Source organism: Aquarana catesbeiana, linkage group LG10 (assembly GCF_042186555.1).
Source record: "Aquarana catesbeiana isolate 2022-GZ linkage group LG10, ASM4218655v1, whole genome shotgun sequence".
NCBI classification, from domain to species: domain Eukaryota; kingdom Metazoa; phylum Chordata; class Amphibia; order Anura; family Ranidae; genus Aquarana; species Aquarana catesbeiana.
The window spans coordinates 4,899,405-4,926,991 of NC_133333.1; the positions used below are offsets into that span (position 1 = coordinate 4,899,405).

General features: G+C 43.1%; 1 protein-coding gene across 1 annotated transcript in view; it reads right to left on the reverse strand.

Annotated features, from left to right (window-relative positions):
* The window catches only part of PAX7 (paired box 7), a 103,045-nt gene that overhangs the window by 74,767 nt on the left and 691 nt on the right, over positions 1-27,587 (reverse strand). The window lies entirely within an intron of this gene.

Below are 27,587 nucleotides of genomic sequence, written 5' to 3' on the forward strand. Positions count from 1 at the left end.
TGGCATGGCGGGGGTGAAAAGCCCGTAGAAAACGAAATTTCTGATCAGCTCATTATGTGGACGGATATCAGAAAGAATACATAATGGGGTGGACAGCTTAAGTGTTTGATGTCCAATTAGAGTGCCAGCTCTTAGGGTCGGATTATTCTCTGAAGGTGGTGATTGAAAGGCTTTGGCGCAACGCTTCGATCTGAGAGTCTAAAGCCTTAGAATATAAAGTCCATTAAGCCTACTTCAGGCGGGAACTATAAGGTATTATCATTGAGTACATGCATTGAGCATCCACACTATATTACCAAAAGTATTGGGACGCTTGCCTTTACATGCATGAACTTTAATGGCCTCCCAGTCTGAATCCGTAGGGTTCAATATTGAGTTGGCCCACCCTTTGAAGCTATAACAGCTTCACCTCTTCTGGGAAGGCCGTCCACAAGGTTTAGGAATGTCCAAGCCCCCGCTCTGTGTCTGCCTTTACACACACATGAACTTTAATGGCATCCCAGTCTTAGTCCGGAGGGTTCAATATTGAGTTGGCCCACCCTTTGAAGCTATAACAGCTTCACCTCTTCTGGGAAGGCCGTCCACAAGGTTTAGGAGTGTCCAAGCCCCCTGCTCTGTGCCTGCCTTTACACACACATGAACTTTAATGGCATCCCAGTCTTAGTCCGTAGGGTTCAATATTGAGGTGGCCCACCCTTTGAAGCTATAACAGCTTCACCTCTTCTGGGAAGGCCGTCCACAAGGTTTAGGAATGTCCAAGCCCCCCCCCACGCTCTGTGCCTGCCTTTACACACACATGAATTTTAATGGCATCCCAGTCTGAATCCGTAGGGTTCAGTATTGAGTTGGCTCCACCCTTTGCAGCTACAACTCTTCTGGGAAGGCTGTCCACAAGGTTTAGGAGGGTGTCTATGAGAATGTTTTGACCATTCCTCCAGAAGTGCATTTGTGTGGTCAGGCACTGAAGTTGGAAGAGAAGGCCTGGCTCGCAGTCTCCTCGCTCTAATTCATCCCAAAGGTGTTCTACGGGGTTGAGGTCAGGACTCTGTGCAGGCCAGCTAAGTTCCTCCACCCCAAACTTGCTCATTCATGTCTTTATTGACCTTGCTTTGTGCACTGGTCCAAACCATTTGGTGGAGGGGGGGATTATGGTGTGGGGGTTGCTATTTAGGGGCTGGGCTTGGCCCCTTAGTTCCAGAACTCTTAGGGCGTCAGCATACCATGACATTTGGCTGGCTTTCATTCCAAATGAAAGTTACACCCAAGCACTTAAACTATCCCCCCGACAAAATAAATTTTTGAGCCCCACCCCATCTTTACATATCGGAGGCACCTACTCCCGAAAAATGTTGATTTGGCTACATATGTCCCATATGGCTGCAGAGCATCAATTCTAGGCCCCTTATTAACATTAAACTGATGACCTGCAGGGGCTTTAAAAACGTCACCTATGAAATTTACGGTATCAAAGTTTGTCATCGTTTCATGGGTGCACATAATTTTAAAGCTTAACATGTTGGGTATCTATTTACTTGGTGCAACCTCATCTTTTATGTTTCACCAAAAAAAAAAATTGGGTAACACATTTGTATGCCCTAAAATTAACTTTAATATATATTTAATGTGACATAAAAATCCAGAATGACCAGTATTTCATTCTCCAGGGTGTCTGCTTTCACAAAGTGTATAATGTTTAGGGGGGGGGGGGTTTGAGTAATCTTCAGGCCTAAAATTTTTTTTTTAAAGCGTGTGTTGCGGCAGCGAAAGGGTTAAAGCGTCATTTCTAGTGACAAGAGCCGCGTTCCTCCATCTAGAGGCTGCGTCGTGTTTTTTTGGAGCCGGACCTGGAATATGTCTGCAATTATAAGACTCTAATAGAGAAGAGTGATAACAATCGGAGGGGAACGCGGGGTGAGATCTCTGGAAACGCTCGCTCTGAAATCACAGCAGATGAAGAACACTTTCTATGTTATTATCTACAGACCCCAAAATCCCGGCTCTAAACCACAGGGAGCTTTCCGCAGATTGTGTTTCCAGCGTTGGCCGAGTCTATCATCGCTCCCTGTGTCTGCAATAAAATTTTCATTCCCGGCCCGACCACATCACAAACGGCTATCCTCCATTAGGAGATCCCAGAGTCTCGCTTCACAAATATATTGGAGAGTATAACGTTTTTTTGTTTTTTTTCATGGATGCATTTTAAAACCGCAGTCAATGACCAGTGGCGGCTGGTGCTCAAATTCCTTGGGGGGGGCGGCCCCCACCCAGCCAGCCGGCCAGCCATCTGACCACCACCAGAAACGCACTCTCAGCCCCGCCCACCCCCCCCCTCGTCGCTCGATCGGTCGCCGCTACCCTAGCACCACCCACCCCCCCACCCCCCCGTCGATTGCCACTTCACTTGCCCGCCAGCCCCACACTTACCTTTATCCCTGCATCTCTCTCCCCAAGTCCCAGCCCAGAGTCCCGGCGGTCTTCTCCCGGCCAATCAGGAGTCCTGGAATCCGGGCCAATGGGGTCTTAGGACCCAATCAGGAAGCGGGTCCTGAGAAACGATTGGGCCGGGAGGAGAAACAGGAAGACGTTAGCGAATTTTATTTTCGCTAATGTTACACAACGGCGTGCGTGGTGACGTAACGTCCGAGCCCCCCGCTCTGTGCCTGCCTTTACCTGCACATGAACTTTAATGGCATCCCGGTCTTAGTCGGTAAGGTTTAGTGCACTGCGCCCCTCAGGCTCACCCTTTTTTTGAGGCCAATTAGAGCCTCAGGCTCCAATAACGTGCTTCCAAAAAAAAAAAAAAACCCATTGGAATCCATGCATCCTGCTCCCTGGAATGTAGATTAGGGGCCAGGCGCATTGGATTGGGGAGGCGGCACCCGTGCGCCCCGAGTGAGCGCCTGCCACCGTCAACGACTCAACTGCCCCTCATTTCAGAGAATCTCATAGTTAAAGTCCCTGGATTAAAACTCCATCACCTCCTCCTAAAAACGACTTGTAAACGCAATCAGATGTAGCTATTCACCTTCTCAATGGCACACAAAGCTATCTGACTCTCCTACTGTGATCAGCTGCGGTCATTTTGATTAGCTCAGCATGAAAAGAGCTTTCCTGGAGCATTTCAGTCCCTGGTAGTGCAACTGAAGCTAACAATCAATGGGTGGCAAGACGCTGCCACCGGGATCTCCGGGATAAAGTTGTGGACAGGCACAAGCCAGGAGACGGATACAAAAAAATAAATAAAAGGCTTTATCAATGCCTAGAACCGAAGTGAAGTCTATTATTAAGAAGTGGAAGGTATTTGGTACAACATAGACCCTCCCTGGATCGGGACGTTGCTCCAAACTGAATGGAGGAGCCAGGAGGAAAGTGGTCAGAGGGGCCACCAAGAGACCAACAGCTACCCTGACAAAGAGTGGTCATTGTGTGCATGTGACACCAATATCACAAATCCTCCACAAATATGGCTTGTATTGGAGGAAAGGGGTGCAAGAAAAGAAAGCCGCTGCTCAAGAAAGACCACATGCAGTCACCACTGAGCGTTGCCAAAACGCACTTTGAAGATTCTGAGGCCACATGGAGAAAGGTGTTCTGGTCAGATGAGACTAAAATGGAATAATGTGGCCTCAACACCAAACAATATGTCTGGCGGAAATCCATCCAAATAACACCATTCCTACAGTAAAGCATGGAGGGGGTAATATCCTGTTATGGGGGGGTAATATCCTGTTATGGAGACGGTAATATCCTGTTATGGGGTGGTAATATCCTGTTATGGAGAGGGTAATATCCTCTCATGGGGGAGAGGGGTTATATCCTGTTATGGAGGGGGTAATATCCTGTTATGGGGGGGTAATATGCTGTTATGGGAGGTAAGATCCTGTTATGGGGTGGTAATATCCTGTTATGGAGAGGGTAATATCCTCTTATGGGGGAGGGGGGTTATATCCTGTTATGGAGGGGGTAAGTTCCTGTTATGGGGGTTGGTAATATGCCGTTATAGGGGTGGTAATTTCCTGGTATGGGGGTGTTTCTCTGCAGCAGGGACTGGAGCACTTGTCAGGATAGAAGGAAAAATGGATGGGGCAAAATACCATCAAATTGGGGGTACTATCCTGTTATGGAGGGGTAATATCCTGTTATGGGGGTGGTAAAATCCTGGTTTGGAGGTGGTAATATCCTGTTATAGGGGTAATAATATCCTGGTATGGGGGTGTTTCTCTGCAGCAGGGACTGGAGCACTTGTCAGGATAGAAGGAAAAATGGATGGGGCAAAATACCATAAAATGCTTGAAGAAAATCTGCTGCACTCTGCTGGTAAGAGGGTTGTCAATGGGAAGAAAGTTAACCTTCCAACATGACAATGAGCCAAAGCACACAGCAACAATGAGCACACAGTGGTTGGGGCAGAAGGCAGGAATGTCCACCAATGAGCACACAGTGGTTTTAGGAGAAGGCAGGAATGCCCACCAATGAGCACACAGTGGTTTTAGGAGAAGGTGGTGAATGTCCTTGCATGGCCTAATCAGAGCCCAGACTTAAACCCCATTGAAAATCTGTGGAATGACTTGAAGACTGCAGTTCCCAAAGGTCACCATCAAATGTAACTGAACTTGAGCAGTTCTGCAAAGAAGAGCGGGTGAATATTGCAAAGTCTAGATGTGCTAAGTTGGTAGAGACAAATCCCAACAGACAGGAATTAAAGCAAAAGGTGGATCCACAAAATACAGACACAAGGGGGGGGGGGGGGATCTTTTTTTCCAACTCAGTGATTCTGTTTTAGAATTTATTTTTATTTTTTTTCTTAAAATGTTGGTGCTATATCTTTCACTTGGATGTTATAAGCTGCACTTAGTAAATACAAAAAAAAATGTGTCTGTCTTCATTTCAGGCTGCATAGCAACAAAATGTGAATATGTATCTATGTAACTATGGGGTAGATTTATTAAAGCTGGAGCACACAGAATCTGGTGCAACTGTGCATGGCAGCCAATCAGCGTCTCTAACCTCAGCTTGTTCCTATTAATCTTTGGCAATAAAACCTGGAATCTGATTGGTTTCTATGCAGAAGTGAGCCTGATTTTGCACTCTCCAGCTTTAGTAAATAAACCCCTATGCATCTATGTAACTATGTATCTATTTCACTATGTATCTATATATCACGTGTATGAATAAGCCATATTACTTTGGATAGTCAGCTGAGTACACAGCAGGAAAATGCACCTTATATCCCAACATCCTGGGCATCATAGGATACGAATATGTGGACTAGTGGTTAGTGTTCTTCCTCTATATCCTATGGTCTGTATTGTGCCTGGAAGCATCCTTATAATGAATAACCTAAGTTCTTCCTCTATAATATCCTATTGTATACTATGGTTGCTCCTGGAAGCATCCCCATGATGCATAACCTAAGTTCTTCCTCTATATCCTATGGTCTGAATTGTTCTTGGAGGCATCTCCATGATGCATAACCTAAGTTCTTCCTCTATATCCTATGGTCTGTATTGTGCCTGGAAGCATCCTTATAATGAATAACCTAAGTTCTTCCTCTATAATATCCTATTGTATACTATGGTTGCTCCTGGAAGCATCCCCATGATGCATAACCTAAGTTCTTCCTCTATATCCTATAGTCTGAATTGTTCTTGGAGGCATCTCCATGATGCATAACCCAAGTTCTTCCTCTACATCCTATGGTCTGTGTATTGCTCCTTGGAGGCATTCCCATGATACATGACCTAAGTTCTTCCTCTATATCCTATGGTCTGAATTGTTCTTGGAGGCATCTCCATGATGCATAACCCAAGTTCTTCCTCTACATCCTATGGTTTGTGTATTGCTCCTTGGAGGCATCTCCATGATACATAACCTAAGTTCTTCCTCTATATCCTATGGTTTGAATTGTTCTTGGAGGCATCTCCATGATGCATAACCCAAGTCCTTCCTCTATATCCTATGGTCTAAATTGTTCTTGGAGGCATCTCCATGATGCATAACCCAAGTTCTTTCTCTATATCCTATGGTTTGTGTATTGCTCTTGGAGGCATTCCCATGATACATAACACAAGTTCTTCCTCTACATCCTATGGTCTGTATTGCTCCTCGAGGCATTCCTATGATACATAACCTAAATTCTTCCTCTATATCCTATGGTCTGAATTGTTCTTGGAGGCATCTCCACAATGCATAACCCAAGTTCTTTCTCTATAATATCCTATGATCTGTATTGCTCCTGGAAGAATCCTCATGATATATAACCATAGTGAGTGTTGTACCTGGCCTGTTCTGCTGATTCTAGCTCTTTATGCTGGCCTTCACTTAGGGTATGAATGGTGGCGGCCATCAGGAGGCAATGAGTGACAGGAACTTGGGGAGGGAGCTGGGCATCTTTAGCCTTTTCTGAAGCATGTCCGACGCCGTGAGATGCCTTTTATTGTGTCACCTTGCGTGAAACTCTGAGCAGTTTTTGTGGCCGATCTTTGAGAGCCGGCAAAGGCTGCACCTTAGGGGGCCATTACACGCTGAATGTCCCAGTGACAGCCCTGAACGGGGCAATGTGATATCAATACACCCAGACGTGTGAACACTACTCCTTGCATATTAAAACCTCTGGGAGGAAAGGAGGGGGGTTGGGGGGCGCTGGGACCAGGGTGAGGGGCTAATGATCATTTTCAGGAGCGCCGCAGTTGTTGTGTTTTTACCCTTTCAGTGCTGTTAGGGGTCGACACTAATGAGCCGCTTCCGAACCATAGGGGGGTTGGTGCCCTTCACCCGCCAGACACAAGTGCTATGGAGGACAGATAGGGACGGAGAAGCTTGGAGCGGTGCTGAGCACTTAAAGGGTTAATGCATCAGCTGCAGGATGATGGGGGGGCATTTTGTCAGGTCTAACTTTTCTATGGCTGGTGTAGTCATATCAGTGAATCATCGAACTTCTGTCTGTTTACTCATAGGCAACGGCACTTTGTTTAATGCCGTTTGCCTAAATGTAAAAGTTCAAGGGGTCCCGGGACAAGGCCCTTTACACCCAAGGCAAAAAAGCCCCCCCCCCCCCCCCCCCCACCACAATGAGCTTTGAACCACCTCAGCGGCAACCATGGTTTACAGGTCCTACTCTGTTTTCGCCAAACTCCTAATGAAGCCCCCCAAGGTGGCCACTTCTTCTGTCTACACCTCGGCCCAGCCCCAAGTCCAAAAGTTTTTTGTTTTTTTTTGCTTGATTTAATTTCACTTTCAAAATCTGAGTTATTAGAAAACTTATTAAACATTTTCAACTAAAAGTGGAAATAAAAGGAAATAATATTTTTTTGCAGATATTATTTAGTCTATGATTGTTCTCCTCTCCCTTTGTAGCCTTCTCAATTCATCTATAGGAGATGTGTCTGTCATCAACCACAATCGTATCAGCTATATTGTATATTGTAGGGTGATACCTGTATGTGGAGGGGCTTATTTTGGGGCCCTCACTTTCTCATGGCATCTTTATTTCTGGAGTGTATATTTCACGCAGTTTATTTATTACATTTATTTATCTTTAAATGTGGTGATGTGGCTTGTGTTTAGGAAACAAATATTCGATATATATATATATATATATCCAGAGGGGTTTGCAGCTAGACATGTGCACTGCCGAAACATTTGTTAGTTTTTTTGTTTTTTTTCCCCGGATCATTCATTATGATCGCAATTTGTAAATTCGAAAATCCGAAAATTCTGAAAATACTAAATTAAGAAAGAAAATCCTAAAATTTGAAAAAACGAAAATCCGAAAATTCTAAATAATAACCAACTAACTAATAATAACTAACTATTAAATTATGGGTCATGGAATTTGCTTTCAAATTTGGCTGTTAGTGAACATAACAAATGCGAATTTATCCGAAGTTATGAATTATCCGAAATAACAACTGTCGCATCTAAACAAATGGAACGGATCGAATTAATAATAAATAATAATAATAAAAAGTTTTTTATTATTATTATTGTTATTTATTATTATTAAATTTGTTAAGTTCCATTATTCCATTATTATTAATTTGATAACGGTATTCATTATTTCGCATTCGTTACGTTCAATAACAGCCAAATTTGAAAGGAAATTCCAATACCTATAATTAATTGGTTAGTTATTATTAGTTAGTTAGTTAGTTAGTTAGTTAGTTAGTTAGTTAGTTAGTTAGTTGTTATTTAGAATTTTCAGATTTTCGTTCTTTCTAATTTTCAGATTTTCTTTCTTATTTTTGTATTTTCACATTTTCAGATTTCCGAATTTCCGAATTTTCAAATTTTCGAATTATCGAATTTTCAAAATTATGATTTTAAAAATTCGTTACGCTCACTAACAGCCAAATTTGAAAGGAAATTCCAATACCTATAATTTAATAATTATTTATTATTAGTTAGTTGTTATTTAGAATTTTGTATTTTCGTTGTTTCTAATTTTCAGATTTTCTTTCTTATTTTCGTATTTTTGAATTTTCAGATTTTCGAATATACGAATCTTCAAATTTTTGAATCTTCGAATTTTTGAAATTATGATTTTACGAATTCGTTACGTTCACTAACAGCCACATTTGAAAGGAAATTCCAATACCTATAATTTAATAGTTTGTTATTATTTCAGATTTTCGGGTTTTCAGATTTTCGAATTTCCGAAATTTTTGAATTGACGAATTTTCGAATTTACGAATATTCAGAAAAATTTGTTAAACGGGTCTTCGTCAATTCGGATGTTTCCGAATTAACAAATTTGTTGAAAATTCATTAAAAAAATTAATTCGGAACCAAGCAAATTGCACATGTCTAGTTGCAGCATATATAAAAAAAAGTAGAAATCTTTTGAAAAAAAAAAAAAAAACTTAAAACATATTGGCAACAGTTTAGGCCAATGAGCCTGTTGCGGATATTAGTAACATTTTTGGATTTTATTTATTTATTTTTTTTATATTATGGGCAGCCCAGTGGCTAAGTGGTTAGCTCTTCCACCTGATGGCACCAGGGTTGTTAGTTTGAATCCTAACCACTATCACTACCTACCTGAAGTTTGCATGTTCTGCTTGTTTGGGTTTAATCCCACGCTCCAAATGTAAGCTCCTTGAGGGTGGGGACTGATGGGAATGTACAATATACATGTAAAGCGCTGTGTAAATTCTCGGCAGTATATGAGGAGATTATCTTTTTTTGTTATTTTTATTTTTTTTATCTTTTTATTTGTTTATTTTTTGTTTGTTTGTTTTGCGTTTAGTGTTCTGATGTTAATGCAAATTTTTAAATGTTCAGTGGGAATGTTTTGTATGTAATATTGTTGTTGTAAAGTGAAAAAAAAAAAAAAATCAATAAAAAAGTATATGGTTTAAAAAAACAAAAACAAAGTGTCAGCACTATATAAATACCTTCAATAAATAATAAAATATAAGCTACAACCCCACTTTATTAAACATGCAAACAAGGTTAAGACATCAGCACACTTTGGTTAGATTTAAGCTGGTCTATTTTTTACACGAAAAGTCTATATATTCCCCCAAAAGTGTAGAATGGACTTTCTCTATCAAATTCCTTGTACAACATTGCAGATGGTCCTGATATCCTCAGGTAAGGGACACTGCAGGAGGTTTTTCTGTTCACCGCTGAACTCCTGCCTGGAAAAAAAACCCCACAATTCTCCTCCGTGACATCTTCTCCTCCTTCTCTTCCAGGTCTTGGGAAGATTTTATAGAATGAAGTGGAGCTCCACAGGGTTAAGAACCATGTTATTGGAGATCCCTCAACCCCCTGTGGGGCTGGATGAGCAGTTCTAGACGTAGTATTAGGTTCTGTAATTTCCGTCCTTCATCTGACCTCTCTCGCCTCACCGGTATATGTATGTAAGACCTACCTAGTCAGCTGCAGCATGAGCATGCTTATCCCTACGCATTGGGCAATCCTCTAACACAGCTCAGCTATGGCGTATGTGCAGACCTGGGGCCAGGAGCAAAAAGTTGACCACTGCAAAGATATAAGAAACCCTTAGGCCTAGCAGCGCCGAGGTAGTGGATTCAGCTCCCACCAGGGACAACATCTGTATTTAGTATATATATATATATATATATCCTAATGTCACGGCCGGCCCTACAATGGGTCCCAGTGGGTCCATTGGAATCAGACAGCACTTTGAAAGGGCAGAAAATTGAACCACGGCCACCTATCCTTCTCTTTTATTTACCCAGCAATCTGACAATCAAGATTTTTTTTCCAGCAGTTTTGTGTGTCATGATGATGACAACTGCCCCCCAGGCTGCTCCACCTGCCCATATACTACCCTAGCCTGTCCATATACGACCCTAGCCTGCCCATATACTACCCTAGCCTGTCCATATACGACCCTAGCCTGTCCATATACTACCCTAGCCTGTCCATATACTACCCTAACGTGTCCATTTACTACCCTAGCCTGTCAATTATATACTACCCTAGATTGCCCCTATACTACCCTAGCCTGTCTATATACCACTCTAGTCTGTCTATATACTACCCTAGACTGTCTATATACTACCCTAGACTGTCTATATACTACCCTAGCCTGTCTATATACTACCCTAGCATGTCCATTTACTACCCTAGCCTGTCCATATACTACCCCAGCCTGCCCCTATACTGCCTTAACCTGTCCATATACTACCCTAGCCTGTTCATATACTACCCTAGCCTGTCCATATACTACCCTAGCGTACCCATAAACTACTCTAGTCTGCCCATGATATACTACGCTAGCCTGCCCCTATACTACCCTAGCCTGTCTATATACTACCCTAGCCTGTCTATATACTACCCCAGCCTGCCCCTATACTGCCTTATCCTGTCCATATACTACCCTAGCCTGTTCATATACTACCCTAGCCTGTCCATATACTACCCTAGCGTGCCCATATACTACTCTAGTCTGCCCATGATATACTACGCTAGCCTGCCCCTATACTACCCTAGCCTGTCTATATACTACCCTAGCCTGTCTATATACTACCCCAGCCTGCCCCTATACTGCCTTAACCTGTCCATATACTACCCTAGCCTGTCCATATACTACCCTAGCCTGTCTATATACTACCCTAGCCTGTCCATATACTATACTAGTGTACCCATTTACTACCCTAGCCTGTCTATATACTGCCCTAGCCCACCCTTTGGAATTGAACATAATGGTATGTCATATAATTTTGCATATAGATAAGGTGCTGTTGCATGTAAATCTGACTTCCTGATAAATGTAATTTTAGTTTTAATTATCATAATATAAAATAATGGATGTTGGGGCCTTTTGGTGGGCGTAATTTTTTGGGGGGTAGGGGTGGGGCAGCATTTCATTCTTGGACCCAGGAAGCGCAATGTCTTGGTCCAGCCCTGCCTCCTTTTTTCTAGGTTCTTCTGCATCTTCTTTTGGGTTGCCACCCAAAACTGAAGCCCTAAATTTACAAGTCTGAAGGCACATTCGATTTTTGCTCCCTTGGGCTGATATGAATCGTTCTACTTTCTCAGTAGAATCGGTCTATTCTATACACAAAAATGATGAATATATTGTACATATATATATATATATATATATATATATATATATACGTATATGTACAGGAGATGGGGTGAGGCCAAAGCCTCAGACTGTAGATGTGTAGATGTTTGCAGAAGATCTTTTGAAAAAGGGCCTCGAAAGATAACATCTTCCCAGATAGGAGCAGCTACACAGAACTCCCAAGTATATATATGAAGTGTTTTATTGTGACGACTGTCCACACAGCTCTCCGCCCCTCCGTCCTCTCCTCCCGGTAATATTTTTTTTTTTGTTTTGGCCACCGAAACCTCAAACCAGGCAGCCAAACGCACACTGGAAGGTGGTGGAGAAAATGGGACAAATTTCTGATTCGTAACACTCTCGGAACAAGTTTATTGTCATCGTTGCAAGTGCAGATGTATAAATACTGCGAAGTGGAGATTCCCCCCGTCCGTGGACGATAAAAAGCAGAAAATAAGAAATTTTCTGGCCGTAAGTGGCGTAGGCTAATGGTGATTTTTGAAGCATTGGACCATGGAAGTTACTTAGCGCATTGATTACTGTGAAGCCGGGGCAGGAGGCTTTATTTCTTAATTACTGTTACACATTGTGTCAAGCTAACACTCCCAGGCAGTCTACCAGTCACAGTTGGCCAAGACGTAGAAAAAAAAAAAGAACCCTGGCAGAGTTTGTATGATGTGCCCGTGATGGCCAAAACCGTTAGGGGTGCCAAGACGACAGCAACCGGGGGCCACCTGCACTCCAGGGTGACAAAGCTTCGCTGTAATGGGCTCAATGCAATTTAAGTTACATTGGCACATCGTCTGAGACCTTCCCCGTCCAATGTTGGCCTTGTTCCTAGTCCTGCAACCAAATTTTCAGGCTGCTATAATCGGGTCATGTGTGGGTTAACAAGAGATGGATGACAAAGCATCACATTTTCAATTAGCATGGAAATGTTCTGTTATATGTGCAAAGGATTTTCCATTAATACACGTCTTAATTTATTACACAGTTTACCTGAAAGCAATCGTTATAAATCGACTTTCACAATATTTACTGCACCATAATGTTTTCATCATATTTCGTATAGGTGCTTCCCTCTACACTGCAAATTGCTTCCCTATTCGTTGATTATTGAGGTAAAATCTGTTACAGGATAGGCCACCTACAGATTTAATTTTTATCAGCAAGTCTGCGCCGAGTCCTTAGGTTCTCCTAACAAGTGTGAGAAGATGGTTAAAGTGATGATAAACTCTGGTTTAAAAAGAATAGAATCTATTCAAGTATGTCCTTCTTAGCTCCAAAAATTCTCTTCTATTGTTCTCAACCTCCTCCAGTCCACCAAATTTCTTTGTTTTTGCTGCTTTTATCCAACTTCCTGTTAGAAGGTGGCTACGTTCGCTCTACATGGTCTTACTGTATGTAGGACTGTAGCCACCCTCTCTTGCTTTCTCCTGAGATGGACTAGGGACTACATAGTCCCTAGTCCGAATCCTATACACAGTGGAACCGAGGCACGGCAGCTACATTTCTGCATACAGTGGGACCAAGGCAGGGTGGCTACATTCCTAAATACAGTGGGATCAAGGTGGGGTGGCTACATTCCTACATACAGTGGGACCAAGAGAAGGTGGCACCATTCCTACATACAGTGGAATCTAGGCGGGCTGGCTATGTTCCTACATACAGTGGGATCAAGGCAGGGTGGCTACATTCCTACATACAGTAGGACCAAGAGAGGGTGGCAACATTCCTACATACAGTGGGATCAAGGTAGGTGGAGTGGATATGTTCCTACATACAGTGGAATCTAGACAGGGTGGCTATGTTCCTGCACACAGTGGGACCAGGACAGGGGGTTACGTTCCTACATAGAGGGGGGCCAAGACAGGGTGGCCACTTTCCTACATAAAATGGGACCAAGACAGGGTGGTTACATGTGCCTGGGCACACCCTGTGTGTCGGTGGGAAAATGGGAAAGATCTACCTCCTACCAGCTCTGCCATAAGACAAGTCCTTACGCGTTTCTTTTTCACTGTGCTGGCAGCGAGATCAATGTGCCAGGGCTATATATAATTAGACACACATGTGTGTTTGGGCTTTAGGGGTGCACACTCTAATGCAGGGATATGCAATTAGCGGACTTCCAGCTGTTGCAGAACTACAAGTCCCATGAGGCATAGCAAGACTCTGACAGCCACAAGCATGACACCCAATAACAGAGGCATGATGGGACTTGTAGTTTTGCAACAGCTGGAGGTCCGCTAATTGAATATCCCTGCTTTAATGCAATAGACTGAGCACACCTATGTTCCATAACTTAGTTCTTTCTAATTGATGCTTGAAATGTCCGCAATGTTACTTTTCCCACCTCCCGTCTCTGCTAGAACAATATCTCTGAATCCCATAGACATCAGACCAACAAGCTACAAACATCCTGAGCTAGGTCTGATTCTTTAAGGTTTCTCAACCATCGAAACTGTCAGTAAATATTTAATAAAATGTATTGATGACTAACCTAATTATTTCCGTTTTGAAATTCCCCATTTCCTCAACGATGTCACAAGTTTGTAAAGAATAAAAAAAAAAAGGAGGAACAAAAAAAAAAAAACTTGATTAGAATAAGCTATCGGCAAAATTCAGAAGTGCAATGGAAAATTCCTGTTTTTAATAGAAGCGATTCGTTTTCCATAAGTGGTAACCTGAAGAGTTGCAGTGGTGAGGAGAGGGCAAAGGGTTGTGACCCCCCCCGCTTCTCCCAGACTGCTGGCTGCCGGCCCAGACTCAGGTTCTACTCTCCAGTTTGCTGAGAACATTGCACGGCACGAGAGGCCATATGCCTGCGAGAGAAATGGACCGGCTCCAGTAAATAAAAGTGGAAGGGCCGAATCAGGTACATTTTATAAATTGCAAACAAATGCTGGCCCGTGCCGATCTCCGAGCATCCTATCCGCAGACGGCTTCCGCCTAAACAAACATCTGCTGATAGTCCTGACAGTCCTGATGGTTTTTTCTACCTCCTGCAGTCCGTTAAATTTACACCACCTCAACCGTCTACATGACAAAACAATTAAATGACATGCCTGGGTTCCCTCTTAATTAAATGTAGGCTTGTTAAGGAACTCGCCATGACCTGTTCCCAAGAAGGACACTTTAGATACAATGTATCCTTCTCTGAGAAGCTATAGATAATCTAGATCTGTGGGGTTATTAGGCTTCCTGCTCTTTGATAAATTGACTTCCTTTTTTAAAGCAAATACAGGAAACAAGTGAAAGCAACCACAGAGCTGCTAAAGCAACCGCTGCCTCCTGATTTCGGCTCTATGTAAATCACTGCAGCAAGAATCCACAGAGCACTTCACAGTGTTACTGGGAGTGAATTTTCCAAACCTGATAGGCCAACTTAATGTAAAGCATTTTATCAACATGGCTTACAGTTTAAATAACTGTTTCTGTTTATAGTTTGTAGTTCTGTTGGATTATGTGTAACGCCAGATGTGTTCATTACATAAGCAGACGCCGCTTACTGCTTACATGTCACCATAACTCTACCAACGTCTGCCTGGCTGACAAATAGGAAGTCTATTCTTCCCCTAATGATGAGAAACACCACGGGCTCTGTAGCCTATCTTCCTGAGTCTGCCATTACATGATCCACCTCAGCACCTCTTCCAAAAGTGATGACTGATGATCCACCAATGCAACCAAGGTCTACCACTGGTTAGGGAGTGGGTGGGTTTGGGAGTATAGAAGCTCACAGAAATGGGTTAGGGGGCATACAGTAGAAGCTCATATACATGGGATAGCGAGCATAGATGCTCATAGAATTGGTTTGGGAGTATAGAAGCTCAGACATGAGTTAGGGCGCATAGATGCTCATAGACATGGGTTAGGGAGTATAGAAGCTCATAGAAATTGGTTAGGGAGTATAGAAGCTCATAGACATGGGTTAGGGATTACAGATCCATAGGATTGGTTACAGAGTATAGACACTCATAGAAGTGGGTATGGAAGTATAGAAGCTCATAGAAATGGGTTTGGAGGTAAAGAAGCTCATAGAAGAGGGTTACGGAGTATAGAAGCTCATAGTAGTGGGTATGGAAGTATAGAAGCTCATATAGGTGGGCTAGAGAGTATAGAAGGTCATAGTAGTGGGTATGGAAGTATAGAAGCTCATATAGGTGGGCTAGGGAGTATAGAAGCTCATAGAAGTGGGTACGAAGATAAGGAAGCTCATAGAAGTGGGTTAGGGAGTAAAGAAACTCGTAGTAGTGGGTACAAAGATATAGAAGCTCACAGAAGTGGGTATGGAAGTATAGAAGCTCATAGAAATAGGTATGGAGGTATAGGAGCTCATAGAAGTGGGTTAGGGAGTATAGAAACTCATAGAATTGGGTACAAAGATATTGAAGCTATTAGAAGTGGGTTAGGGGGTAAAGAAACTCATAGTAGTGGGTACAAAGATATAGAAGCTCATAAAAGTGGGTATGGAAGTATAAAAGCTCATAGAAGTGGGTATGGAGGTATAGAAGCTCATAGAAGTTGGCTAGGGAGTATAGAAGCTCATAGAAGTGGGTACAAAGACATTGAAGCTCATAGAAGTGGGTTAGGGAGTATAGAAGCTCATAGTAGTGGCTATGGAAGTATAGAAGCTCATATAGGTGGGCTAGGGAGTATAAAAGCTCATAGAAGTGGGCTAGGTAGTATAGAAACTCATAGTAGTGGGTACAAAGATTCAGAAGCTCATAGAAGTGGGTACAAATATATAGAAACTATAGAAAGTGGGTTAGGGAGTATAGAAGCTCATAGTATTAGGTATGAAAGTATAGAAGCTCATAGTAGTAGGTATGGAAGTATAGAAGCTTATATAGGTGGACTAGGGAATATAGAAGCTCAAGTGGGTTAGCCTATTTTCCCGCAAAGTCTGCCACCACATGATCCACAGCAGCACTTCTTCCAAAACTGATGACTAGTGATCCCCCACTGCAGCCAAGATCCACCACCGACTGTTCTTGCTGGTCTCCTTCCCGACATCATCCTACATGAATGGGGCCTTCAGGACCTGCGAGGACCCCAACAAGGATAGGCAATGGGAAGGGTCCACATCAATAGGCAGTGACAGGGGGACCTTGAAGAAGAACCCTCCCACTCTGCAGAAGACTCGGAACCCGGCACGTCATGTGATCAGGGATTCAAGTGAGTTAAAATGAATCTTATGGATTTCTTTTACAAAATGATTTGGGAGATTACCCAGTGCGGTGGAAGTGAATTAAAGAGTAACTCCACTTTTATTGGTAAAAAAAAAACACTCTTCTTTGGGTGATCTATGTACATTGCAGGAGTTTTAATAAAATTTGTTGCTACTCTGAAGAAAAAGACGCTTGTTTGGTTGTATCAATGTGCAAAGTGAATCTGAATGCGAATGACTTTTTCATTATTAATTCACTACTGCACTTTTTTGCGTCCCTTTTAGACGTAATTACCCCTTTGGGAGTATCCCACCAAAAATGAGATTTTTGTTGTGGGGGATGCCTAAAATCTGGCTTGTATCTTAGCGCAGACTTTTGGGGAAATCTGCACATATGAATCTGTAATGAATAGGTGGGAATTGCTATTCTTGTCAAGGTTTTTAAAATAATTGACAAAAAAATTCTCAGAAAATGACATCACTGCGGCATGAGACACAGGCCGCTTCATTTAAGGATGAATGTCACAGTTTTGAATTGACAGAATGTTTCTTGGTCAAGTCAGTTCGTATGAATGACGGGTACACTTACCTATTAACAGGCATTAGAATATTATAGTTGTGTGGAGACACAGCGACGTCAAATGTCAACGTTATTCGTAAAACCGCCTTGTCTTTTACAACGCGTGTCATGCCCCTCCAATCTGACCTTCATTAGATTTGGTTTCACACATCACGAAGCTCGGTCAATACACAATCTAGACTCTCACCAAGAAACAAGCCTTATGATTCACCATAGGCAGCGCAATCATGTGACGGGCTGAACGATGTACACAATCTGAACACCGTCTCCGAAATACTCTCATCAGTTCCAGTGAATTGTTCTGCATCCTTAATTTGGGGAGAATCTATAGAGATGCCTTTCTATAGAAGACTTTGCATCATGGGTAATTTTCCTATTGGTGGTTTGGCCTGCCGTCAGCATTGGGGTTGCTGTCCAAACTGCTATTTCTTTCTTTTGCATTAAGGGTAGGGGATTATAGACGCTCATAGAAGTGGGTTAAGGGGTATAGAAGCTCATAGAAGTGGGTATGGAGGCATGCAAGCTCATAGGAAGCCCATAGAAGTGGTCTAGGGAGTATAGAAGCTCCTAGAAGTGGGGATGGAACTACAGAAGCTCACAGAAGTGGGTAAGGAACTATAGAAGCTCCTGTTAGTGGTTTAGGGAGTATAGAAGCTCATAGAAGTGGGTTAAGAAGTATACATAGAAGCTCATAGAAGTGTGTTAAGGGGTATAGAACCTCATAGAAGTGGGTTAAGGATGATGAAGTGGGTCCTTGAAGTGGGTTATGGAATACAGAAGCTCATAGAAGTAGGTTAGGTAGTGTAGAAGCTCCTAGAAGTGGGGTAGGGAAGTGGGTCCTAGAAGTGGGTTAGGGAATACAGAAACTCCTAGAAGTGGGTTAGGAAATGTAGAAGCTCCTAGAAGTGGGTTAGGGAATACAGAAGTTCCTAGAAGTGGGTTAGGGAGTATAGAAGCTCATATAAGTGGATTGGGGAGTATATAAGCTCACAGAAGTGGGTTAGGGAGTGTAGAAGCTCCTAGAAGTGGGTTAGGGAGTACAGAATATCCTAGAAGTGGGTTAGGGAGTATAGAAGCTCCTAGAAGTGGGTTAGGGAGTACAGAATATCCTAGAAGTGGGTTAGGGAGTACAGAAGCTCCTAGAAGTGGGTTAGGGAGTACAGAATATCCTAGAAGTGGGTTAGGGAGTACAGAAGCTCCTAGAAGTGGGTTAGGGAGTACAGAATATCCTAGAAGTGGGTTAGGGAGTACAGAAGCTCCTAGAAGTGGGTTAGGGAGTACAGAATATCCTAGAAGTGGGTTATGGAGTATAGAAGCTCGTAGAAGTGGGTTAGGGAGTACAGAAGCTCCTAGAAGTGGGTTACGGAGTACAGAAGCTTTTAGAAGTGGGTTAGGGAGCGTAGAAGCTCCTACAAGTGGGTTAGGGAGTACAGAAGCTCAGTCCCATAAGTATTGACCTGAGAGCTGCTGTCACAATTCAGGTGTCATTCAGTCTCCTTTGACGGGGGATGGTCAGAAAGGTTATATACTGGTCAGTTCTCTATATTTAGACTCTTCCCATGATATTTGCCCGGGCTGACATCCTCATTCCCTCTTATGGAGAACATGTGCTCTGAGGGTCTCTGAAGCTCTGGTTGGAGCGGAAGGTCAGGTTAGTACATCGTCTCATCTGTCCCTGAGGAATTTTTCTCTTCTTTCTCCTTTTTTTTTTTTTTTTTTTTTTACATATCAGTCAACCTAGAGGAGTGATTTACTAAAATGGTGTCGTAATCCTAAACTGGATGATAAAGAGCTACAGACGTGTATGTAGATGTCCCCAGACTTCAACAGGAGACAAGCAACTGCCGATTATTACTTATGGGAAGAATGGACAAGAGTCCATATGCGACCCCATGCAGCCCTCGAATTATCACAGCCTCCTTTATCTGTATATGGGGGAATCTTGGGGTATATATATATATTTTAAATTGCTTAGCTATTCATCCGGTGAAAGTATATGTGCTTTTGTCCTGTTTCAACGGGGGCAAAATCAAATGTTATTAGACTATTTTCTCTCTAGATCAAATGCTATTCACTTATAAAATGTAGAAAGAATAAGGAAATACTAGATTATGGCCACTAGATGGAACCGATGATCACAGGAAAAAAGAAACGTATTTATTATGATCGTCAGCTCCATCTAGTGGCCACTGTGCAGTATTTTCCTGATCCACTGTATTCTTTGTGACTGAATAACATTCAACCTGGAGAGTAAATAGCCTAGTAAGATTCAAAGTTTTCCCCGTTCTTACAGAATGAATGTACATGCAGTTTTGCAGGATGAATAACATTTATTTTTTTTATAAATACATCATTATAGTATTTTTTTGTAAAGGTCTATACCTCAGACCAGGAAGATGAACATTAGGGACAGAGACATTTGGCTCCAAAATATGGACAGTCCTTCAAAATCAGGGACAGTTGGGTGGTATGTCCTAGTCCCCAAAGAAAACTATAAATGTAACTTCTGCAATATCGGTCTTGGTTAGAGTGAGCCATATTTCCACCCCCCCATATTACCACCCCTGGACAGCGCTCATATGTTCTTACATAAACATGGTGTCATTCATCTGTATGACTGCAAGTGTTTTTCCTTTCAGGAGAACTATGTGACACCCCTGTCAGTGTTAACACATGCACCTTGGAGGATAGACCTGGCCTCATTAGGACCCGTCAGGTCAAGTGATCTACAAAGTGATTTGTTATGAGTGAAAAACCAGAAGCTGTGGTCTGATAACATCAGCAGAACACCAGGGAGGAGGCCGTATATAGAAGGGGGAGGAAGTATATTATTGGTCCTAGGAGAGCCCAGTCACCCCTACATAACGTCCTATTATGTAACTGAGAATCTTTCATACAGTCATTTAAAAAGCTACAAAATTCTACTACACACTGGAGATTTCGTATTGTAACCACACAATGGTACAACGATACAATATTTTAATTATACAACGATAAAATGATACATTATTATTATTATACAGCGATACAACGATACATTATTATTATTATACGATACAATGATACATTATTATTATACAACAATAAAATGATACATTATTATTATTATAATACAACAACGATACAATGATACATTATTATTATAATACTACGATACAAAGATACATTATTATTATTATTATACAGCGATACAATGATACATTATTATTATTATAATACAACAACGATACAATGATACATTATTATTATAATACAACGATACAAAGATACAATATTATTATTATTATACAACGATAAAATGATACATTATTATTATTATAATACAACAATACAATGATACATTAGCACTGCCCAGAATATCTCATATTAAACATATCTATTGTTCCAAATCTTACATGGCTGTATGCCTTATAGCATTTATCATGCTGGTAGCACAATCATTTTTTTTTTTTTTTTTTTACGTCATACATTTTTTACAAATTGGCGTATATTTTCAGCCATTTTTAATGTTGTACTATTGCAGCTCCCTCCTCACTGGCTTACCTTTACATAGGCTATCCTACTTCACTCCATCATGAACGTTCAGTGTCCCCCACCATTCTCTGCCTATCCCTCCACTGGTTTCCATTCAGTGCCCTCCACCCCCCTCTGCCAATCCCTCCATTGACTTCCATTCAGTATCCTCCACCATTCTCTGCCTATCCCTCCATTGGTTTCCTTTCAGTGTACTCCACCCCTCTCTGCCAACCCCTCCATTGACCTCCATTCAGTGCCCTCCACCTCTCTCTGCCAATCGCTCTATTATCTTCCATTCAGTGTCTTCCACCCTTCTCTGCCAATATCTTCATTGGCTTCCATTTGGTGTCCTCCACCCCTCTCTGCCAACCTCTACATTGACCTCCATTCAGTGCCCTCCACCCCTCTCTGTCAATCCCTCTATTGGCTTCCATTCAGTGTCCTCCACCCCTCTTTGCCAATCCCTCCATTGGCTTCCATTCAGTGTCCTCCACCCCTCTCTGTCAATCCCTCCATTGACCTCCATTCAGTGTCCTCCACCCCTCTCTGTCAATCCCTCCTTCAGTGTCCTCCACCCCTCTCTGTCAATCCCTCCATTGGCTTCCATTCAGTGTCCTCCACCCCTCTCTGTCAATCCCTCCATAGGCTTCCATTCAGTGTCCTCCACCCCTCTCTGTCAATCCCTCCACTGGACTCCATTCAGCCAACAAATAAAATGCTAACAACAATGTATAAAGCTATCCCCAACTCTACCCCAAGCTGCATCACCAAACTCATTTTAAAATACCAACCAAACCATCTTCTCCGCTCCTCCCAAGACCTCCTTCTCTCTAACTACCTTGTCACCTCCTCTAATGCTTGCCTCAAGAACAGGGCGGCACAGTGGTGTAGTGGGTAGCACTCTCACCTAGCAGTAAGAAGGGTCGCTGGTTCAAATCCTGACCACGACACTACCTGCCTGGAGTTTGCATGTTCTCCCTGTGCCTGCGTGGGTTTCCTCCGGGTACTCCGGTTTCCTCCCACACTCCAAAGACATCCTGGTAGGTTATTGGATCCTGTCTAAATTGGCCCTAGTATGTATGAATGTGAGTTAGGGACCTTAGATTGTAAGCTCCTTGAGGGTGTAGGGACTGATGTGAATGTATATGTAAAGCGCTGCGTAAATTGACGGCGCTATATAAGTACCTGAAATAAAATAAATAAAAACTTCTCCAGGGTCTCTCCCATCCTCTGGGAATAGTGTCCCATCATTGGTGTCAGTGGGAGGAATAGTACCCCATCAGTGGTATCAGCAGAAGTAATAGTTCTGCATCATTGGTGTCAGTGGGAGGAATAGTGCCCAATCATTGGTGTCAGTGGGAGTAATGGTGCCCCATCATTGTTGTCTGTGGGAGGAATCATACCCAATCATTGGTGTCAGTGGGAGGAATGGTGTCCCATTGTTGGTGTCAGTGGGAGGAATGGTGCCCCATTGTTAGTGTCAGTGGGAGGAATGGTGCCCCATTGTTAGTGTCAGTGGGAGGAATAGTGCCCCATCATTGATGTCCTTGGGAGGAATAGTGTCTTATCATTGATGTCTGGGAGGAATCTTACCCCATCATTGGTGTCAGTGGCAGGAATAGTGCCCCATTGTTGGTGTCAGTGGGAGGAATGGTGCCCCATTGTTGGTGTTAGTGGGAGGAATGGTGCCCCATTGTTGGTGTCAGTGGGAGGTATGATGCCCTAGGGGCCAGATAAACAGAAGCAGTTTGGAGACCTCTGGGCAGGATCAACAAGTATTTTCTGTATTTGCTAAAAATGAAAACGAATGCAGCCTCCACATTCAAGGACTGGTAAATTTCAAATATCTTAAAATGTTATTCTTGAATTTAGTTATCTTTTAACATTCTCACTATATGTAATATACGTATAATTCATATCTATAATGGATATATACTTAATAATATATTCCCTCTCCTATATTCTTTTTTCTTTACATTAAAAAGTAAATCAGTCTGGATTAGTACCAGAAGAATCTGAGGTCAAAGTTGCATCCTTTCACTGTCTTGGTAGTAAAAAAAGAAGAATCCCATCTGATTTGTACATAAGAGCCATGTCTTGAGGTTTATGTGTTTTGTAGGATCAGGTGTAACATTAAATCTGCCCAGGCGGGGGGCCGGGCGGGGGGCCGGGCGTTCCCCGATGTCTCCTGAACTTTGCACCCATCGCAGGCTCACTTTATAGAAAGTTCTCAGAGTTTCTGATCTCTATGTTCCCTCTATAAGACGTTTTCCTATCCCTCTCCTATTTGCTTCCCATCTTGATGCAGGTTTGGGAGGCGATTCCTGCCCAGGTCACCCCTCTGGGGCTCCTGCATCCTTTGAAAGTGCTAAGTAGTGACTGCAGAGGTCACAAGTCAGGGAGAACCCTGGAGGGAGTTAGACGCTCACTGAGCCGTGAAATGGCAACTGTTCTATTCAGCAGGGGGAGGAGGCCTGGACTTCTTTTTCTGTTTTGTTTTTGCTTTTTTTGATTACCACTTGACCTCCTACCCAACCCCTCCATACTCCCACCAGGGCATCTGGCCTTTAAATCACACAGGATAGAAGTGAAGGCATCGCATTAACCCTTTGTGTGTAACAGATTGTCATCCATTAGCCTTACATGAAGCCGTCTAGCTCGTGGTAATCACTTATCTCCAGCAGAATGTGTCACCCTGAGCAGACTGGCCTTCATCTGTCGGCAATGTCTATTATATCCGTCCAACCGAATTCTAGACGACTCCTTTCCAATATGGAACAACGTGGCCATCTACACTCACCGGCCACTTCATTAGGTCCACCTTGCTACCGTAGTAGCGGGTTGAACCCCCTTTATTAGGTCCACCTTGCAAGGAACGGGTTGGACCCCTTTTATTAGGTACATCTTGCTAGTAGCGGGTTGGACCCCCTTTATTAGGGCCACCTTGCTAGTAGCGGATTGGACCCCCTTTATTAGGTCCACCTTGCTAGTAGCTGGTGGGACCCCCTTTATTAGGGCCACCTTGCTAGTAGCGGGTTGGACCCCCTTTATTAGGTCCACCTTGCTACTAGTGGGTTGGACACCCTTTATTAGGTCCACCTTGCTAGTAGCAGATTGGACCCCCTTTATTGGGTCCACCTTGCTAGTAGCGGGTTGGACCCCCTTTATTAGGTCCACCTTGCTAATAGCGGGTTGTATCCCCTTTATTAGGTCCATCTTGCTAGTAGCGGGTTGGACCCCCTTTATTAGGTGCAGACTCATCAGACCAGGCAACGTTTTTTTCCAATCTTCTATTGTCCAATTTTGGTGATCCTGTGCCAATTGTAGCCTCAGTTTCCTGTTCTTAGCTGACAGGAGTGGCACCCAGTGTGGTCTTCTGCTGCTGTAGCCCATCTGCTTCAAGGTTGGATGTGTTGTGTGTTCAGAGATGATATTCTGCATACCTTTAATGTAACGAGTGGTGATTGGAGTTACTGTTGCCTTTCTATCATCTGGAACCAGTCTGCCCATTCTCCTCTGACCTCTGATACCAACAAGGCATTTTCCTCCACACAAAGGGGTGGGTAGGAGGGGCGGCTGCCCTAGGCACTGTGGTATCATGTGAGGTAGGGGAGCACCGCAAGGGCATTGAGGAGGGAGGGGATTTGTGTTGGGAGGAGTTATTTGAGGGGCAGCAGGGGGGTATGAATTGTTCTAGGAGGGGAAATGTGGGGGTGTGTGTGCTAGGAGTGGTGATTCAGGGGGAATTGTGTTGGGAGGGTGATGGGAGAACAGGATTTGTGCTAGGAGGGTCGATTTGGGGGGCTTGTGCTAGAAGAGGTGATAGGGTGGGGGGGGGGATTTGTGCTAGGAGGAGATTTTTTTGGGGGGGCAGCAGGGGATTTGTGCTAGTAGGGATGACTGGGGGGGTGTTTGTGCTGGGGGGGGGGGATTTGGAGTAGGGGGGAGATGATGTGTACTCAAAGGGTAAATTTGACATGTGGAGGATTTGTGCTAGGAGAGGGTGATTTTTTTGGGGGGTGCATTTGTGTTGGGGGGATTTGGGGAGTGGAGGGGGCAGAGATTTGTGCTGGGAGGCTGGATTTGTGCAGGGGGGGGCAGATTTTTACTGGGAGGTGGGGGGATTTATGCTTAGAGGGTAATCATGCAGATCAGTGCCCATTTTTTGGGGGGGGATTTTTGCTGATACGTAATGCTCATACATCTTGGAGGGGGGGGGCTCTAGGGCTCTAGGTGACCTTGTCCCGGCACTGCCACTGATAGAGCTGTTATCAGGGGATAATCGATAATCATAGGGGGGGTATTTGTGTATGATGGCTTTAAGAATGCCGTAAACAAGCAGATCTGCCACTGACACCTGTCCATGTTCGTTCACATCTCCATCCCCGTATTTCTGAGCAATTTGTGCATCAAAGGCTCTCAAGAGTACAGTGATCTCTGATGGTAAACCCTACATGACCCAATTGCTGACAGCGAGGCTTGAGTCTGCTGCAAACTTTGTAAGTATCAGCCGCGCATGGCCAACCTTAGATGCTCGGCATTCACCAGAACAAAGTGAATTGTGATTAAAGAAAAAAAAAAATCTTTAGCACTTTCCCCCCTGTTTTCTGTAATCCTTCTCTTGTACTTTGTGACATTGCATCACATTAAGTTCTACCACCATCACATTAACATCTACCAGGACAGCCCTGGGGATTGAGCGGTGTGCTGACATTGCTATAAACCTTGGTGGGAGTTGATCGTCTTTAGTGTGCAGCCCGCTATTTTGATGGTGGACTACAGTGGAGCAAGAGCTCAAGTCCACCCAGAGTCCACCAAAGAGTCCACCCTCAAAGAACTCAGCTAAGCGGCAAGTCCTGCTGTGATGCACATACTTTGAACCTATGTTCCATAGCAAAGGAAACAATGGATGGTGGATTTCAGTGGAGCTCAAGTCCACCAAGAGTCCATCCTTAAAGAACTCAGATAAGCAGCAAGACCTGCTGTGAAAACACTTACCATACTTTGACCCTTTCCTTGTTCCATAGCAAAGTAAACAATGAATAGCAGACTACAGTGGAGCAAAAGCATAAGTCCACCAAGTGTCCAACCTCAAAGAACTCAGCTAAGTGGTAAGACCTGCTGTGATGCACTCACCATGCTTTGACCATTTCCTATGTTTCAAAGCAAAGAAAACAATGGTGGACTACAGTGGAACAAGAGCTTAAGTCTACCAAGAGTCCACCCTCCAAGAACTCTGTTAAGCCTCAAGACCTACTGTGAAGCACTCACCATACTTTGACCCTTTCCTATGTTTCATAGCAAAGGAAACAATAGGTGGTGAACTACAGTGGAGCAAGACAACACAAGTCCACCAAGAGTCCACCCTCCAAGTACTCGGTTAAGCAGCAAGACCTGCTGTGATGCACTCACCATATTTTGACTCTTTCCTATGTTCAATAGCAAAGAAAATCATGGGTGGTGGACTGCCGTGGAGCAAGCCACCACAAGTCCACCAAGAGTCCACCCTCCCAGAACTCAGTTAAACGGCAAGGCCTGCTGTGATGCACTCACCATTCTTTTACCCTTTCTTATGTTCCATAGCAAACGAGACAATTGGGTCAGCTCACAGAAGTATTTCCCTACAACCATGACTTTTATTACCCAACGCCAGAGACTCGTTGGTATCCACTCTGGAGGGTTCAGAAATGGTCTGATAATTGTAAGCGTTACTCAAATTTGAGAGCATCACTTGTAACTATTGGGATTTCTATTTTTACAAAGAGCAACAATACCATAGCAGCCGGTCAGATTGGAATTTACGTTAAAGATAAAAGATCTACTTCTTGGTTATGGCACCTTGCATTTGAATCCTTGTCTTAAGCCCAATGATCCCACTGGTTGAGGGCTACAGTATTTACCACCGACCTGTTATTTTATGGTTTTGGAGATTACTCGTGAACCTCTGGATGTCGTTGGATTGATAAAGAACTTCCATTTGTGGCATATGGTGTAAGAAATCAGGTTGTTGGCAGCACAGGGCTCTACAGACACAAATCCTCCCTATTTATTCCACCCACTGCAGATGTACATTAATGCAGACCCCCGAAAAACGGACAAATCTTTGGCTGCAACAGAGAAGACAGCCCTCCTTTTAACATACTGTTGTCTAGCTTGATCTTGTCACTCTAAAAGAAGGCCATTCAGGGCTATTCATGCATCCGCCTTAAAGGGACAATGGCACCGAGTTTATAAACTGGCCCGCAGTTGCCTGAGCCCTTTACAGCCTTTGTCTCCTCTCTCTCTTAATAAACTTTTTGGTCGAGTTCATCAATCCGCTTGAATAGGTGATGTTCTCATTTATAAGGACTGAGAAAAGAAAAAAAAGAAAAAAAAAACAACTGACGGGAGTGTTTAAAAAAAAAGGCGGGGGCTCCCGTACATCCAACCAAAAAAAAAAAAAAAAAAAACCTTCCATCTTTTCAAAGTAAGATAGATAAAAAAAAAGGACATTTTCAGTCCATCTTGATGGGACAATGGATTTTTTGCTTTAATTGTTGCAGAGACGACGGCCTTTGTGCAGCCGAGTTCTTCAAAGGATTGTTAACTTCTACATAGATAGATAGAAAGATGCAACCCCAATTCAAAAAAGAGGTTTGGGCGCTTTGTAAAATCTATAGAATGCAACGATTTGCAAATCTTATAAAACCATACTTTATTCACAATAGAAAAGAGAAACATAAAAAAAAAAAAGGTGCAGTGCAACTTATTTAACAAAATTGTGATTTCTACTGGTA